Below are 16,063 nucleotides of genomic sequence, written 5' to 3' on the forward strand. Positions count from 1 at the left end.
AGGAAAACAGTTCTGTCAGTGAGCACATACTCACTATGTCTGGGTTGCATAACCGCTTGACTCAGCTGGGAGTTAATCTCCCGGATGACGCGGTCATTGACAGAATCCTTCAGTCGCTTCCACTGAGCTACAAGAGCTTTGTGATGAACTTCAATATGCAGGGGATGGAAAAGACCATTCCTGAAGTATTTGCAATGCAGAAATCAGCAGAGGTAGAAGTCAAAAAGGAACATCAAGTGTTGATGGTGAATAAAACCACTAAGTTCAAGAAGGGCAAGGGTAAGAAAGCCTTCAAGAAGGACGGCAAGGGAGTTGCCGCGCCCGGCAAGCAAGCTGCCGGGAAGAAGCCAAAGAATGGACCCAAGCCCGAGACTGAGTGCTTTTATTGCAAGGGAAGTGGTCACTGGAAGCGGAACTGCCCCAAATACTTAGCGGACAAGAAGGCAGGCATCACGAAAGGTATATGTGATATACATGTAATTGATGTGTACCTTACCAGTACTCGTAGTAGCTCCTGGGTATTTGATACCGGTGCGGTTGCTCACATTTGTAACTCAAAATAGGAGCTGCGGAATAAGCGGAGACTGGCGAAGGACGAGGTGACGATGCGTGTCGGGAATGGTTCCAAGGTCAATGTGATCGCCGTCGGCACGCTACCTCTACATTTACCTTCGGGATTAGTTTTAAACCTTAATAATTGTTATTTAGTGCCAGCTTTGAGCATGAACATTGTATCAGGATCTCGTTTAATTCGAGATGGCTACTCATTTAAATCTGAGAATAATGGTTGTTCTATTTATATGAGAGATATGTTTTATGGTCATGCTCCGATGGTGAATGGTTTATTCTTAATGAATCTCGAGCGTAATGCTACACATGTTCATAGTGTGAGTACCAAAAGATGTAAGATTGATAATGATAGTCCCACATACTTGTGGCACTGCCGCCTTGGTCACATAGGTGTCAAACGCATGAAGAAGCTCCATGCTAATGGACTTTTAGAGTCTCTTGATTACGAATCATTTGACACGTGCGAACCATGCCTCATGGGTAAAATGACCAAGACTCCATTCTCAGGAACAATGGAGCGAGCAACCAACTTATTGGAAATCATACATACTAATGTGTGCGGTCCAATGAGTGTTGAGGCTCGCGGTGGCTATCGTTATGTTCTCACCCTCACTGACGACTTGAGTAGATATGGGTATGTCTACTTAATGAAACACAAGTCTGAGACCTATGAAAAGTTCAAGGAATTTCAGAGTGAGGTTGAGAATCAACGTGACAGGAAAATCAAGTTCCTGCGATCAGATCGTGGAGGAGAATACTTGAGTCACGAGTTTGGCACACACTTAAGAAAATGTGGAATAGTTTCACAACTCACGCCGCCTGGAACACCTCAGCGTAATGGTGTGTCCGAACGTCGTAATCGCACTCTATTAGATATGGTGCGATCTATGATGTCTCTTACCGATTTACCGCTATCTTTTTGGGGCTATGCTTTAGAGACTGCCGCATTCACTTTAAATAGGGCTCCGTCGAAATCCGTTGAGACGACACCGTATGAATTATGGTTTGGGAAGAAACCTAAGCTGTCGTTTCTAAAAGTTTGGGGATGCGATGCTTATGTCAAGAAACTTCAACCTGAAAAGCTCGAACCCAAGTCGGAAAAATGCGTCTTCATAGGATACCCTAAAGAAACTATTGGGTATACCTTCTACCTCAGATCCGAAGGCAAGATCTTTGTTGCCAAGAATGGATCCTTTCTGGAGAAGGAGTTTCTCTCGAAAGAAGTAAGTGGGAGGAAAGTAGAACTTGATGAAGTATTACCTCTTGAACCGGAAAATGGCGCAACTCAAGAAAATGTTCCTGAGGTGCCTGCACCGACTAGAGAGGAAGTTAATGATGATCAAGATACTTCTGATCAAGCTCCTACTGAAATTCGAAGGTCCACAAGGACACGTTCCGCACCAGATTGGTACGGCAACCCTGTCTTGGAAATCATGTTGTTAGACAACGGTGAACCTTCGAACTATGAAGAAGCGATGGGAGGCCCGGATTCCGACAAATGGCTGGAAGCCATGAAATCCGAGATAGGATCCATGTATGAAAACGAAGTATGGACTTTGACTGACTTGCCCGTAGAGCGGCGAGCCATAGAAAATAAATGGATCTTTAAGAAGAAGACAGACGCGGATGGTAATGTGACCATCTATAAAGCTCGGCTTGTCGCTAAGGGTTATCGACAAGTTCAAGGGGTTGACTACGATGAGACTTTCTCACCGGTAGCGAAGCTGAAGTCCGTCCGAATCATGTTAGCAATTGCCGCATTCTATGGTTATGAAATATGGCAAATGGACGTCAAAACGGCATTCCTTAATGGTTTCCTTAAGGAAGAATTGTATATGATGCAGCCGGAAGGTTTTGTCGATCCTAAGTATGCTGACAAGGTGTGCAAGCTCCAACGCTCGATTTATGGGCTGGTGCAAGCATCTCGGAGTTGGAACATTCGCTTTGATGAGATGATCAAAGCGTTTGGGTTTATGCAGACTTATGGAGAAGCCTGCGTTTACAAGAAAGTGAGTGGGAGCTCTGTAGCATTTCTCATATTATATGTAGATGACATACTTTTGATGGGAAATGATATAGAGCTTTTGGACAGCATTAAGGCCTACTTGAATAAGAGTTTTTCAATTAAGGACCTTGGAGAAGCTGCTTATATATTAGGCATCAAGATCTACAGAGATAGATCAAGACGCCTCATAGGTCTTTCACAAAGCACATACCTTGATAAGATATTGAAGAAGTTCAATATGGATCAGTCTAAGAAGGGGTTCTTGCCTGTGTTGCAAGGTGTGAAATTGAGCTCAGCTCAATGTCCGACCACGGTAGAAGATATAGAAGAGATGAGTGTCATCCCCTATGCCTCAGCCATAGGTTCTATTATGTATGCCATGCTGTGTACCAGACCTGATGTAAACCTTGCCGTGAGTTTGGTAGGAAGGTACCAAAGTAATCCCGGCAAGGAACACTGGACAACGGTCAAGAATATCCTGAAGTACCTGAAAAGGACTAAGGAAATGTTTCTCGTTTATGGAGGTGACGAAGAGCTCGTCGTAAAAGGTTACGTCGACGCTAGCTTCGACACAGATCTGGATGACTCTAAGTCACAAACCGGATACGTGTATATTTTGAATGGTGGGGCAGTAAGCTGGTGCAGTTGCAAGCAGAGCGTCGTGGCGGGATCTACATGTGAAGCGGAGTACATGGCAGCCTCGGAGGCAGCACATGAAGCAATTTGGGTGAAGGAGTTCATCACCGACCTAGGAGTCATACCCAATGCGTCGGGGCCGATCAAGCTCTTCTGTGACAACACCGGAGCTATTGCTCTTGCCAAGGAGCCCAGGTTTCACAAGAAGACAAGGCACATCAAGCGTCGCTTCAACTCCATTCATGAAAATGTTCAAGATGGAGACATAGATATTTGTAAAGTAAATACGGACCTGAATGTAGCAGATCCATTGACTAAACCTCTCCCTAGAGAAAAACATGATCAACACCAGAATTCCATGGGTGTTCGATTCATCACAATGTAACTAGATTATTGACTCTAGTGCAAGTGGGAGACTGTTGGAAATATGCCCTAGAGGAAATAATAAAAGGATTATTATTATATTTCCTTGTTCATGATAATTGTCTTTTATTCATGCTATAATTGTGTTATCCGGAAATCGTAATACATGTGTGAATACTTAGACACCAACATGTCCCTAGTAAGCCTCTAGTTGACTAGCTCGTTGATCAACAGATAGTCATGGTTTCCTGACTATGGACATTGGATGTCATTGATAACGAGATCACATCATTAGGAGAATGATGTGATGGACAAGACCCAATCCTAAACATAGCACAAGATCGTATAGTTCGTTTGCTAGAGTTTTCCAATGTCAAGTATCTTTTCCTTAGACCATGAGATCGTGTAACTCCCGGATACCGTAGGAGTGCTTTGGGTGTACCAAACGTCACAACGTAACTGGGTGACTATAAAGGTATACTACGGGTATCTCCGAAAGTGTCTGTTGGGTTGACACGGATCAAGACTGGGATTTGTCACTCCGTATGACGGAGAGGTATCACTGGGCCCACTCGGTAATGCGTCATCATAATGAGCTCAAAGTGACCAAGTGTATGGTCACGGGATCATGCATTACGGTACGAGTAAAGTCACTTCCCGGTAACGAGATTGAACGAGGTATTGGGATACCGACGATCGAATCTCGGGCAAGTAACATACCGATTGACGAAGGGAATTGTATACGGGGTTGCTTGAATCCTCGACATCGTGGTTCATCCGATGAGATCATCGAGGAGCATGTGGGAGCCAACATGGGTATCCAGATCCCGCTGTTGGTTGTTGACCGGAGAGCAATCTCGGTCATGTCTACATGTCTCCGGAACCCGTAGGGTCTGCACACTTAAGGTTCGGTGACGCTAGGGTTGTAGGGATATGTATATGCAGTAACCCGAAAGTTGTTTGGAGTCCCGGATGAGATCCCGGACGTCACGAGGAGTTTCGGAATGGTCCGGAGGTAAAGAATTATATATAGGAAGTGCTATTTTGGCCATCGGGACAAGTTTCGGGGTCACCGGTATTGTACCGGGACCACCGGAAGGGTCCCGGGGGTCCACCGGGTGGGGCCACCTATCCCGGAGGGCCCCATGGGCTGAAGTGGGAAGGGATCCAGCCCAAAGTGGGCTGGGGCGCCACTTCCCCTAGGGCCCATGCGCCTAGGGTGGGGGAAACCCTAAAGGGAGGGGGCGCCCCCTCGCTTGGGGGGCAAGCCCCCCACCCCTTGGCCGCCGCCCCCCTAGGAGATTGCATCTCCTAGGGCCGCCGCCCCCCCTAGGCCCCCCTATATATAGTGGGGGGATGGAGGACCTCTTACCTTTGCCTTTGGTGCCTCCCTCTCCCTCTCCAACACATCCTCCTCCTCCATAGAGCTTGGCGAAGCCCTGCCGGAGTACTGCAGCTCCATCACCACCACGCCGTCGTGCTGCTGCTGGAGCCATCTTCCTCAACCTCTCCTTCCCCCTTGCTGGATCAAGAAGAAGGAGACGTCACGCTGACCGTACGTGTGTTGAACGCGGAGGTGTCGTCCGTTCGGCGCTAGGATCTCCGGTGATTTGGATCACGTCGAGTACGGCTTCCTCATCCCCGTTCTTTGAACGCTTCCGCTCGCGATCTACAAAGGTATGTAGATGCATCCGATCACTCGTTGCTAGATGAACTCATAGATGGATCTTGGTGAAACCGTAGGATTTTTTTCTACAACGTTCCCCAACAATATATATCTTGGCCAACTTCGCACTCGTATAGGTGGTCTTCACTGGGTTAAAGTGAGCCACTTTGGTCAAACAATCCACTACTACCCAGATAGAATCATATCCCGATCGGGTCCTGGGTAATCCGGTGATGAAATCCATGCCAAGCTTGTCCCACTTCCATTCGGGTATCGGCATAGGCTGCAGTAATCCTGGTGGCTTCTGATGCTCTGCCTACACTCTCTGACATACATCACATACGGCTACATACTCGGCAATATCCTTCTTCGTACTAGTCCACCAGAAACGCTCCTTCAAATCCAAATACATTTTGGTATTTCCTAGGTGAATCGAGTATGGCGAGTCATGAGTTTCCTGTAGTATTAACTTCGGGATTTCTGCATTATTGGGTACATATACTCGGTCCTCAAACCATAAAGTGTCGTGTTCATCCTCACGAAAACCTTTGGATTTTCCTTCACTCATCTTCTTCTTTATCTCAGCAATATCCTTATCATCCTTCTGAGCTTCTCGAATCTTTCCCAATAATATTGACTGAACCTCCATTGTTGCGACAAAACCTCGTGGGACTATCTCCAAACGAAGCTTCTTGAGATCGTCAACTAACTCCTCCGGAAATCCTCTGCTTACAAGGGTATTGGCATAACTTTTTTGGCTCAAGGCGACTGCTACGACATTGACCTTTCCTGGGTGATAGTGTAGCTTCATATCGTAATCCTTTATAAGCTCCAACCATCTCCTTTGTCTAAGATTCATCTCCTTCTACATGAAAATGTACTTCAAACTCTTGTGATCCGTGTACACATCACAAAGATGTCGAATAAGAAAATGTCTCCAGGTCTTGAGTGCATGAACTACAGCTGCTAACTCCAAATCATGCGTCGCATAATTCAATTCATGCGGTCGAAGCTGTCGTGAGGCATAAGAAACATCTCTTCCGTCTTGCATAAATACACCTCCAAGTCCTCAGCGAGAAGCATCACAATACACATGGAAATCCTTGCGTATATCTGGCAAAATCAGCACTGGGGCTGTAACCAAACGTTTCTTCAACTCCTGAAAACTTGCCTCACATTCATCTGTTCATTTGAACTTAGTGTCCTTCTTCAACAACTCCGTCATAGGTTTCACAATCTTGGAGAAATTCTCAATGAATCTCCGGTAGTATCCCGCGAGTCGAAGAAAACTGTGGATCTCCCCTACTGAGGTGGGTGCTAGATGATCAGTGAATACCTGAACCTTGGTAGGGTATACTGCTATACCCTCTCCTGATATAACATGTCCAAGAAATCGAACTTCTTTCAACAAAAACTCACATTTGCTGAACTTGGCATATAACTGATGTTCCCTGAGCTTCTCGAGAACTAAACGCAAATGCTCCTTGTGTTCCTATTAATTCTTCGAGTATACCAAAATATCATCAATGAACACCACAACAAACTTATCCAAGAACTCCATGAACACCTTATTCATCGTACTCATGAAATAGGAAGGGGCATTAATAAATCCAAATGATATGACCATGTACTCATATAGCCCGTACATAGTGGTGAAAGCTGTCTTCGGTATATCCTTTTCTCGGATCTTCAGCTGGTGGTATCCTGACCGCAGGTCGATCTTGGAAAATACTTTAGCTCCTTACAGCTGGTCAAACAAATCATTGATCATCGGTAATGGGCACTTTTTCTTGATCGTCACTTCATTCAATGCACGATAATCAACAACCATTCTCAAGGATCCATCCTTCTTCTCAACTAAGAGCAGTGGGGCTCCCCATGGTGACAAACTTTGTTGAATGTAAAGTTTCTCCAATAACTCCTTAATCTGCTTCTTAATCTCCTCCAGATCATTTGCGGGCATCCGGTATGGTCTCTTTGATATAGGTCCGGTGCCTGGCAACAGCTCTATCAAAAACTCAATGTCTCGATCCGGCGGCATGCCTGGTAGTTCCTCTGGGAATACATCTGGGTAATCCTTCACTACAGGTACTTCGTCCTGAACAACTCTTGAGAGGGAATTTACTTGGGTCCTCCTTGGCGCATGCATGGATACATACTTAATCCTTTTTCCCTCCGGGGTGGTGAGCATAATTGACTTACTGGCGCAATCGATGTTTCCACCATACATCGATAGCCAATCCATGCCTAGTATCACATCCAATCCTTGTGACTCCAGAATTACTAGGTCTGAGGGGAAAACATGTCTACCTATGGTTAATGGCATCTGAAAACATCATTGGCTTGCCATAAACTCTGCTCCTGGTGAGCTTACTAACATAGGTGTCCTAAGAACTTTGGTGGGCAACTTATACTTATCCACAAATCCCCTTGAAATGTATGAATGTGATGCACCAATATCAAAAAGAACGATTGCAGTAAATGACTTAACCAAAAAATTACCTACTGCATCTGGCTGCTCTTCAACCTCCTCCACGTTAACGTGGTTCACTTGTCCCCTGTTGAATGGGTTGGGCTTCTTCCCAGAGCTTCCATTTCCATTTCCATTCTTTGCTTCAGAACACTTGGTGGCATAGTGTCCAGTATTCCCGCACTTGAAGCAAGTAATGTGACTTAGATCCTTCTTGGTGGGCGTTGCTGGGTTGGAACGGTTCTGGCTGCTGCTTCCTCCATTCCCATTTCCATTCTTAGGCCCACTGTGGTTATGAGAACTTCCTCCATTGTGAGTATGGCCTCCATGGTTATGGATGTAACCTCCGGAGTTAGGGGTAAAGCGAGGCTTCTGCTGAGCTCCAGAATTGAACTTCCCCTGTTCATACTTCCGTTTGCGGCTCTCTATCTACTGCTATTTGTTTTCAATCATCAGGGCCCGGTCTACCAATTCCTGGTAGTTAGTGAATTTTGCCACCATCAACTGCATACTCATCTCATCATTCAGTCATTCCATAAACTTCTCCATCTTCGCGGCATCTGTGGCCACATCATCTGGGGCATAACGGGCTAACTTGCTAAACTCATCCACGTACTGCCCCACAATACTGTTTCCCTGGCGTAAGTGGAGAAACTCACACTTCTTCATATTCATTGCTCCCATAGAGACATGGGCTGTGCGGAATGCTTGCTGGAACTGATCCCAAGTGACGTTGGCTATGGGAAAAGTAGCTGTGTAATTCTCCCACCATGAGGCTGCGGGTCCATCCAATTGATGTGCGGCAAAGCACACCTTCTCCGCATCTGTGCAACCTGCGGTGGTCAACTCCCTTCCAATCCTATGTAGCCAATTATCAGCAACAATCGGCTCTGTGCTATTGGAAAACACTAGCGGATTCAACCTCAGAAAACGGGCTAGGTTGTCCACTAGAGGTGGTGGTGGTGGGTTGTTGTTATTGTTCTTGTTGTTGGCTTCGTTCTGGACTAGTAGCTGCATCAAGCCATTCTGTTGTTGGATCAACTGAGTGAGCTCCTGTGGGAAGACAAATCCGGGGTCACGTCTCGGAGGCATCTGATGGGTTTAGAGGGGAGAGATTAGAATAGAAATGAGGTCTAAAGAGAAAGCACTACCCATATGCACATGAGACAAACACAATCATATCACACCACTCAATTCAAACATGGGCATACAATCGATCTAGCTACCGTTACGAAATACTCGGACTACTACAATATACATGGGGGAAATACTACTACTAATATGGTGGTCATCTAGAAATTTTGATCGGTGGAAGACTCCATGATATCCGCTCCAGCTTCGTCTTCGTAATCATCATCACTACTTTCGGGGTCGGAGTCGGTGTCGTTCATGATGATGTAGTCCTCGGGATGGTCGTCATCTCCTCCTGGCGCGGGGTCTCCCATGAATACTCCTAGATTCCTCGTCAAGTCGTCATTCTTTCTACTAGTATTGCGATTTCCTCCTCATATCCATCGTGTGTAGACTTGAGTTCCACTTCAAGCTCCATGTCCGTAGTCATCAACTTCTTCATATCTATCATGCTTGCGCACATTTGGTTCTCCTGGCGACGAATGTGCTGGTTTAACTCCTGGATGAAGGCTGCAATGGATATGACCCTCTTAGTGCTGATCATCTCCCATTGCTCATCTCGGTGCCCACATATCTGATAGATGGTGTCCTTAAGATCCTTGTGATAAACTTCGCCGATGTGTCCCATGGCGATGTGAGCTGTCATGCTCCTTCCTAGACTCCAGGTTGGTGCATCAAAGAAAAACTCTATGGGCTAAGTAACTGGAGTGAATGTCCTTCCTAGAACTTGAACTCGAATCATCCAACGCTCCTCTTCTGGTAAAGTGGCGGTGTAGGTCCCGATGAAGCTTGGTATTCTGATGTTCAGGTACCTAGTGACTTCCTTCAAGTGTCGTCCAAAGGGTGTATCTTCATCCGGTTGAGCAAACTTGTTTCTTGGGTCTGCCATCTATAGAGTGGAAAATGGAGAGGAGTCAGAAATGAGTAGAGAAGACTGTCCTATGTCTTATCTTAGTGGTCGCGTCCTACAATCAGCGTGTGCTCTGATACCATCTTGTAGCGATCCGACCTCAGACGGTCGAATCTCTGTGCATAAGTGTCATCCCTGGATCGGTAATGCTGACACACACAGTACTTCGAAGGATTTATAACAGAGTTGCAATCACACACTTATTAAATTGATAGTTTCAAGAGAGAACTTAATACAATAATATGGCTTAAGGCCATCTAAATAAGATAACAGCGGAAGGCTTGGAAGATAAAGTGAGTCCATCAACTCCAACGGCATAGCTGAGTGCACAACAACGACCTAGCGCACCTTACTCTTCATCTGAAAAGTCTGCAACATAATATGTTGCAGCCCGGAAACAAGTCAGCACATGGAATATGCTGGCAATATAACACTGTAGAGCAATGAACAGGTAACAGCTATAACTATATGCATATTTGGCTGGTGGAGGCTCTACAGTTATAATGTTTTTGCGAAAAGCCAATTTTTCCCTACAACAAAGGAATATATTTTGTTTAACTATCATGGTAGTTGATAAACATTGAGAAGGTTCCTCCAACTCAATCTCAATTAAGCAATATTAATAACCCAACAAATTAATTTAGAGTGATGAGATCAACATGATAATCCATGAACCAGATACTCAAGATGTCCATAACCAGGGACACGGCTAACCATGATTAGCTTGTACACTCTACAGAGGTTTGCACACTTTTCCCCATAAGACTCGATCTCCTTCGTTGGTTTTCTCGCACTACAAGGTGTTTGAGAAACGTATGACCGAGACACAGTCTTTCAAAAGCATTAACTCTTTACTCTGGGTAGACAGTTACACCTACTTTCCCCTACATCTGCTAGCCTACCACTGAAAGAGGTCACGCAACATACTCAACTATGCCAAAGCCCATAATGGCTTGTGGCGGCACACGGAAATTTCTAGCATGAATAATATTATGATCCCTCTGAGCCTGGGTGGTGAACCATAGGATGATCATACGGGTACTCTAGGATATCCTAGGAAAACAATGGATTCTCCAGGTGCCCGCAACCAATCCACCCAGATGTGTATTTAAGTAGCCACCTTAAGTTAACCGTTAATTAACAACTCTCACATCTATCATGGATACACTCAACCAATCCACGTCTACAAACATAGCATAGCAGTATAAGCATAACGTAGAAGTAACTCCCAGGGTTTGATAGTAAAAGGGCAATAGGTTCTACCTCATCACCTACTTCCCAATACCCACATGTTAAGAGATCCTACACATGCAATGTTTGAGGGTTGAAACTAATGCATAAAAACTGGGTGATAAAGAGGTATGATCAAATTGTTACTTGCCTTGCTAACGATCTACAAACCCTAGAGACTCGTAGTAGCATGCTTCGCACTCCGGAAATTCTATTGCAAACAAATAATAGCATACATAAGCAGTCAAGCATCAATCGAATCGGAGCTACAGAACTGAAACTACGATCAAAAGAACTTCGAAATCAAATCTTCTTGAAACCAAATTTTAAATTGTCAAAACCATGTTCAAGTTGATTAAATGGAAAGATGACTTCGAGATGAAGATTTTGGCGTTGGTTTCACTGGATTTGGACGAACGGTTGAAAAGTTGCAACGGTTTGAAGATCAGGGGCTAATCTGCAACAAAAGTATTCGCGGATAGGTCCCTGGCAAAAAATAAAACAGAAAAAGAAAAAAAATCTATCAGACAAACGTCCGCTAACAGAGCCTAATGAACGAATTCGTTCGTTATAAGAACTAAACAAACGAACGTTCGTGGAATAGATCTAAACCGACAAAACCGATCCTTATAAAATTAAAAAAATGAACTAAAAATCGACGAACCGGGATCGGTTTATACCGATTAAACGGCGGTGGCGGGATACCGGTGAGGCAGGGGCTCCGGCGAGGCGGCGTAGTTGACGCGAGGCGGCGGGGCAGTGGCGGCCCGCGGGCGGCGGCAGCGGCAGGCGGCATGGGGTGGCGGCTGGGGTGGCGCTGGTGGCGGGCTGCGGCGGCACTGGTGGCAGGCTGCGGGCGGCGGGGCAGGACGAGGTGGATAGGGGCGACGGCAGCGTGGCTTATAAAGGCCTCGGGGGGATGGCTTGCTGGAGGGGCATGGACGCCGAGGCCGACCCAGACTCCGGCGGGAGTCTGGCGCTCGCACGGCTGCGGGAGGCGGCGGCGCTGGTTGGGCTTGGCCCGGCTCGGCTAGGCCGTTGGCCAAGTCGGGCGAACCGTTTTTTTTAATAATTCCGATGAAGAAAATCCTAAATAAAAAAATTTAAAAATGCCAAAAACAATTTTCACCGTCTAAATAAAATATTTAGAACAAGGTGAACATTTTTCTGGCCTAAGATGCAATTTTAAAAAATGCATATTTTTCTGATTCAAATAAATAGCAATAAAATCCCAAATAAAATGTTTATTTGATTTTAACATTTTTTCGTCAATATTTCTTTTATTTTGGAGAAGTCCTTTTATCTCCTCTCTTTTATATTGGAAATATTTTGGAGAGAAAAAAAATTAAAACCAAAGTGATCCCCTTTTCAAATTTGAGAAAAAATCAAATATGAAAATGGTGAAATCCCCAACTCTCTCTGTGGGTCCTTGAGTTCCTTAGGATTTCTAGGATCGCAAACGGGATGCAAATATGATATGCATATGATGAGCTATGTATAACATTCCAAATTGAAAATTTGGGATGTTACAATTTCCCCGTTGATACACGGTGGGCGCTAAAACAAACTCGCCTCGGCCGAAATTGATGTAGGCAAATATTTTCAATAGGGGCAGGTTTGTAACTTCACTCAGACGTGACACAACCGCTCTACCTGTGTGCCCCGTTCATACACCGTGGGCGCCAACCATGGGTGCCAAAACACCATCTCCTCGCCAGAAATCGCTCTGGGTAAATATTGGTGAGATGCGAGATTACCATCCTATCCCCAACCGACAGGACGTCCAAATTTTAAACGGGGGCTAAGTTCGTAACTTTCCCATATTTCAGACTAGCGCGTCCCAAAAATGATGGTTCCTCGTACCTCTCCCTCCATTTTCCCATTCATAAACATCTGCGCTAGAACACCATCCCCACACCAGCCTCCTTCGGCCGCCACCCCATCCATCGCCGCCGTCCTCCACCCCATCCATAGCCACTATCCTCCACCATGCCGGAGTGCCTACCAAGACCGTGTCGTCCACTCCTAGAGATGGACGTTTCTCATCCACGACGACGGACCAAGAGCCTTGCATCGCATCCTCTCGCCTCATCGGCGCCGTCGTCCTCTTTGTCGGGGCCGCTCACACGACCTTCTCTTCCACCGCAATTGGACTTATCCCCCGATGCACCCATCTACGCTCGCAGATCTGCTTCAACGCCACCGACAGCCATTGCACCCCCGATGCCTACACGACGCCGCAAGAGAGGTGGTACTTCATATCTCCTCAACTTTTCGATCTCAACCAGAAAATAGATCGTAACTTTAAATCTGCCATGACACGGTCATAATAGGGTTTGATCATGCTTAGGGTTTAATTGATCATGTTGGTTCCGTTGTGGTTTCTTTAATAGAAATCGGAGGGGAAACCCTCTTTTGCTCAAAAAATGCTAGCATAAGAACACTTGGGTGTGTATCTCTACAGGGTGCCCACGGTGGGCCGCGGGCCACCCTGAGATTTTGGGTCGGCCCAGGCCCTTATTCCCCTATGTTCTGCTGTGCGCTTTCGATTTCTACTCGCCCCCAGCCACCTGCCTTGTCGGCGACTTGCCGTCCTCGGACGGCATGACTCTAGGAGGAGACGCCGGACTAACAGGAGGTCAGGAGCCGCTCGCCCAACAGCGTCACCGCTGCCCGGGCGTGCCACTGTGCCTACCTTCCCAGTCTGTTCAGGGCTCAGGCGTGCAGCACCCACTAAGCCAACTGGATTTATCCTGAGATACGTCCTCAACACTCAGCAGCCACTCCTCATCACCCATTTTCTAATTGATTCATTACTCATTAGGCAGGACTGTCATTAGGGTTTGTTGTGTGCTGAGTGCTACCTACAGTTAATGGTTCAGATGTATTTCAGTAATCTTTAGTACCCGTAAAGTTCACAGGGTTTCAAAATTCTGGCCCTAGGAACAGACACTAGTCATTTTGGATTGTTGGTCGTAGTGACATTGACCCAGATTACTACTGCAGGCCATGTTTGTTGACAATTTTACTTGTCTTTCTTACTCATTCGATATGATATCCAATTATTCACGTCGATTAGGTGCAAACAATAAGTGCTAGAAAAACTTCTTGATTCAGATTTTGGACGGTCTCTTACAGCAGTTACAATTCTGCATACTTGTCCTAGTAAGCTCACAAGTAAACGATTGATTTAGTACATCTATGCTTGCCTTGTCATATTTGTTGTCAATATTATTTTCGGGTGGACCACCTTGTTTCAAAATACTAGAACCGTAGACATGAGTGAATAGTATTTCTCTGTACAATCTCTTCCATCATGTGTGGGCAACGAACTCTGCATTGTATAGAAAGAAAGTGTCATTTCCAGCTTTTACATAGACTACAAGCTTTTACATGGAATACAATCTGCCTACTTGCTATGCGTCGCACTACCAGCACTCCACCCTTGAAGCTAAACAATATGCCACTCATAATCCCTTAGTTTATTTGTTCAAATACGAATTTGATATGATTCTAATGTTCGTACTTCAGTTTTGAAATGTTTGTCTGCCTGTTATAGAGACATAAGAGATTTGTATTTCCGTGTGGTTTGGTCAGCACAGTTGGGGTGAACTTTGCATATGCAGGGGTTTATAGGGAGACACTCTTCGAGTTGAATCCGCAATGCACTCCATAGATAATCTGACTACTTTTTATGTTTTCATGAATCTCATATTCTGAACATCATCATAATGATTATGAGCTTGCGTGCATGAAAAGAATAAAGCGGAACAATGCCATAGCTGTCAAACTTGGCATTAAGGGACTGAAATCAAGTCTGGATGCAATGCAATGCAAATGATCTCCACCTACAGATTCATGCTCAGAATATGATCCCAACAGTGATTCTGAGCTAGAGGGAGACCTAAGTCAATGTAGCTCCCTAGTGGAGGAGTCAGAGGCAGATGCCCTATCTTATTCACCCATCAAGGTGCTTGCTCTAACTTTCCAAGGTTATATTGGTCGCACATATCTTGCAACTGATGCTTTGAATTGCTTCTACTTTATTGCACTGCCATTAGCTTAGTTTACACATCATGTATGTGAATATGCCCTACCTATCCATTTTGAGTACATATTCCATCTGTCATCATACCATATTTATCCATTCGAATGTTGTTCTTGTGTATCAGACGTTCAAAAGCAAGGGGGAGATTGCTGATCGCGGAGGAGCACGAGCAAAGTATTTGGAAAAGCTAGTGACACCTGATAAATCAAATAGCCCATTAGGTGTAGTTGCAATATCACCTGACCCACAAAACACCCTGACTCTAGCAGACTCTAGCCCTACTATACTGGTCATTTCTGATGCCCCAACTCAGCAAACCCCAACTGCAGCAAACAATATGATGATGCCAGTTGACATAGCACCAGCTCTACGACGCAAAACCCCCATTCCAGCAAAGAGTACACCAAATCCACTTGCCAAATCCCTTTTCAAACTAGAGAGAGCCCCAATTGGAGAAAATAGGACCCCTGTTCCATTTCTTCCCAGTTTAGAAGACGAAGCTTATATTGTTGTCAGGAACTTTGTGCGCATCTTTCCTTCATGGAAATATTATACAGCAGACACAGAACAATTTCCAATCTTCCTCTGCAACTTACACGTAAGTAATGTACTAATGTTATTGATGGTAATTACTGCATATGTTTCTGCTGACAGAAGACACAAGGTTTCATTATTTTAAATAGGCGAGGACCAAACTGGATTCTCAAGACGAGCAAGGGTTGGTTGCGCTTTTCAAGCACTCTTTGATGAAGTATCGTTCCTACCTGAGGCAAGCGCACTTCGATGGCAAGCCTCTAAGCAAAATTCATGTAATGTCTCCGGTGCTACATTTATCAGACAGTGACTAGAATAATCTTGTTGCACATTGGTCTTGTCTGGAGCGTAAGGTACTGCCTATGATATCACATCACAATTTGAACTACATTTCTGCATTTGCCTTAACGTCTCACTTGCATGAAAACTGTGATCAGAAGAACATTCATTCTCAAGGGACCACAGAATCTTGCAACTATACTACACACTGCATTTCTCTT

The sequence above is a fragment of the Triticum urartu genome, chromosome 4A (assembly GCF_056163025.1).
Source record: "Triticum urartu cultivar PI428250 chromosome 4A, HENAU_Tu73, whole genome shotgun sequence".
Classification (NCBI taxonomy): domain Eukaryota; kingdom Viridiplantae; phylum Streptophyta; class Magnoliopsida; order Poales; family Poaceae; genus Triticum; species Triticum urartu.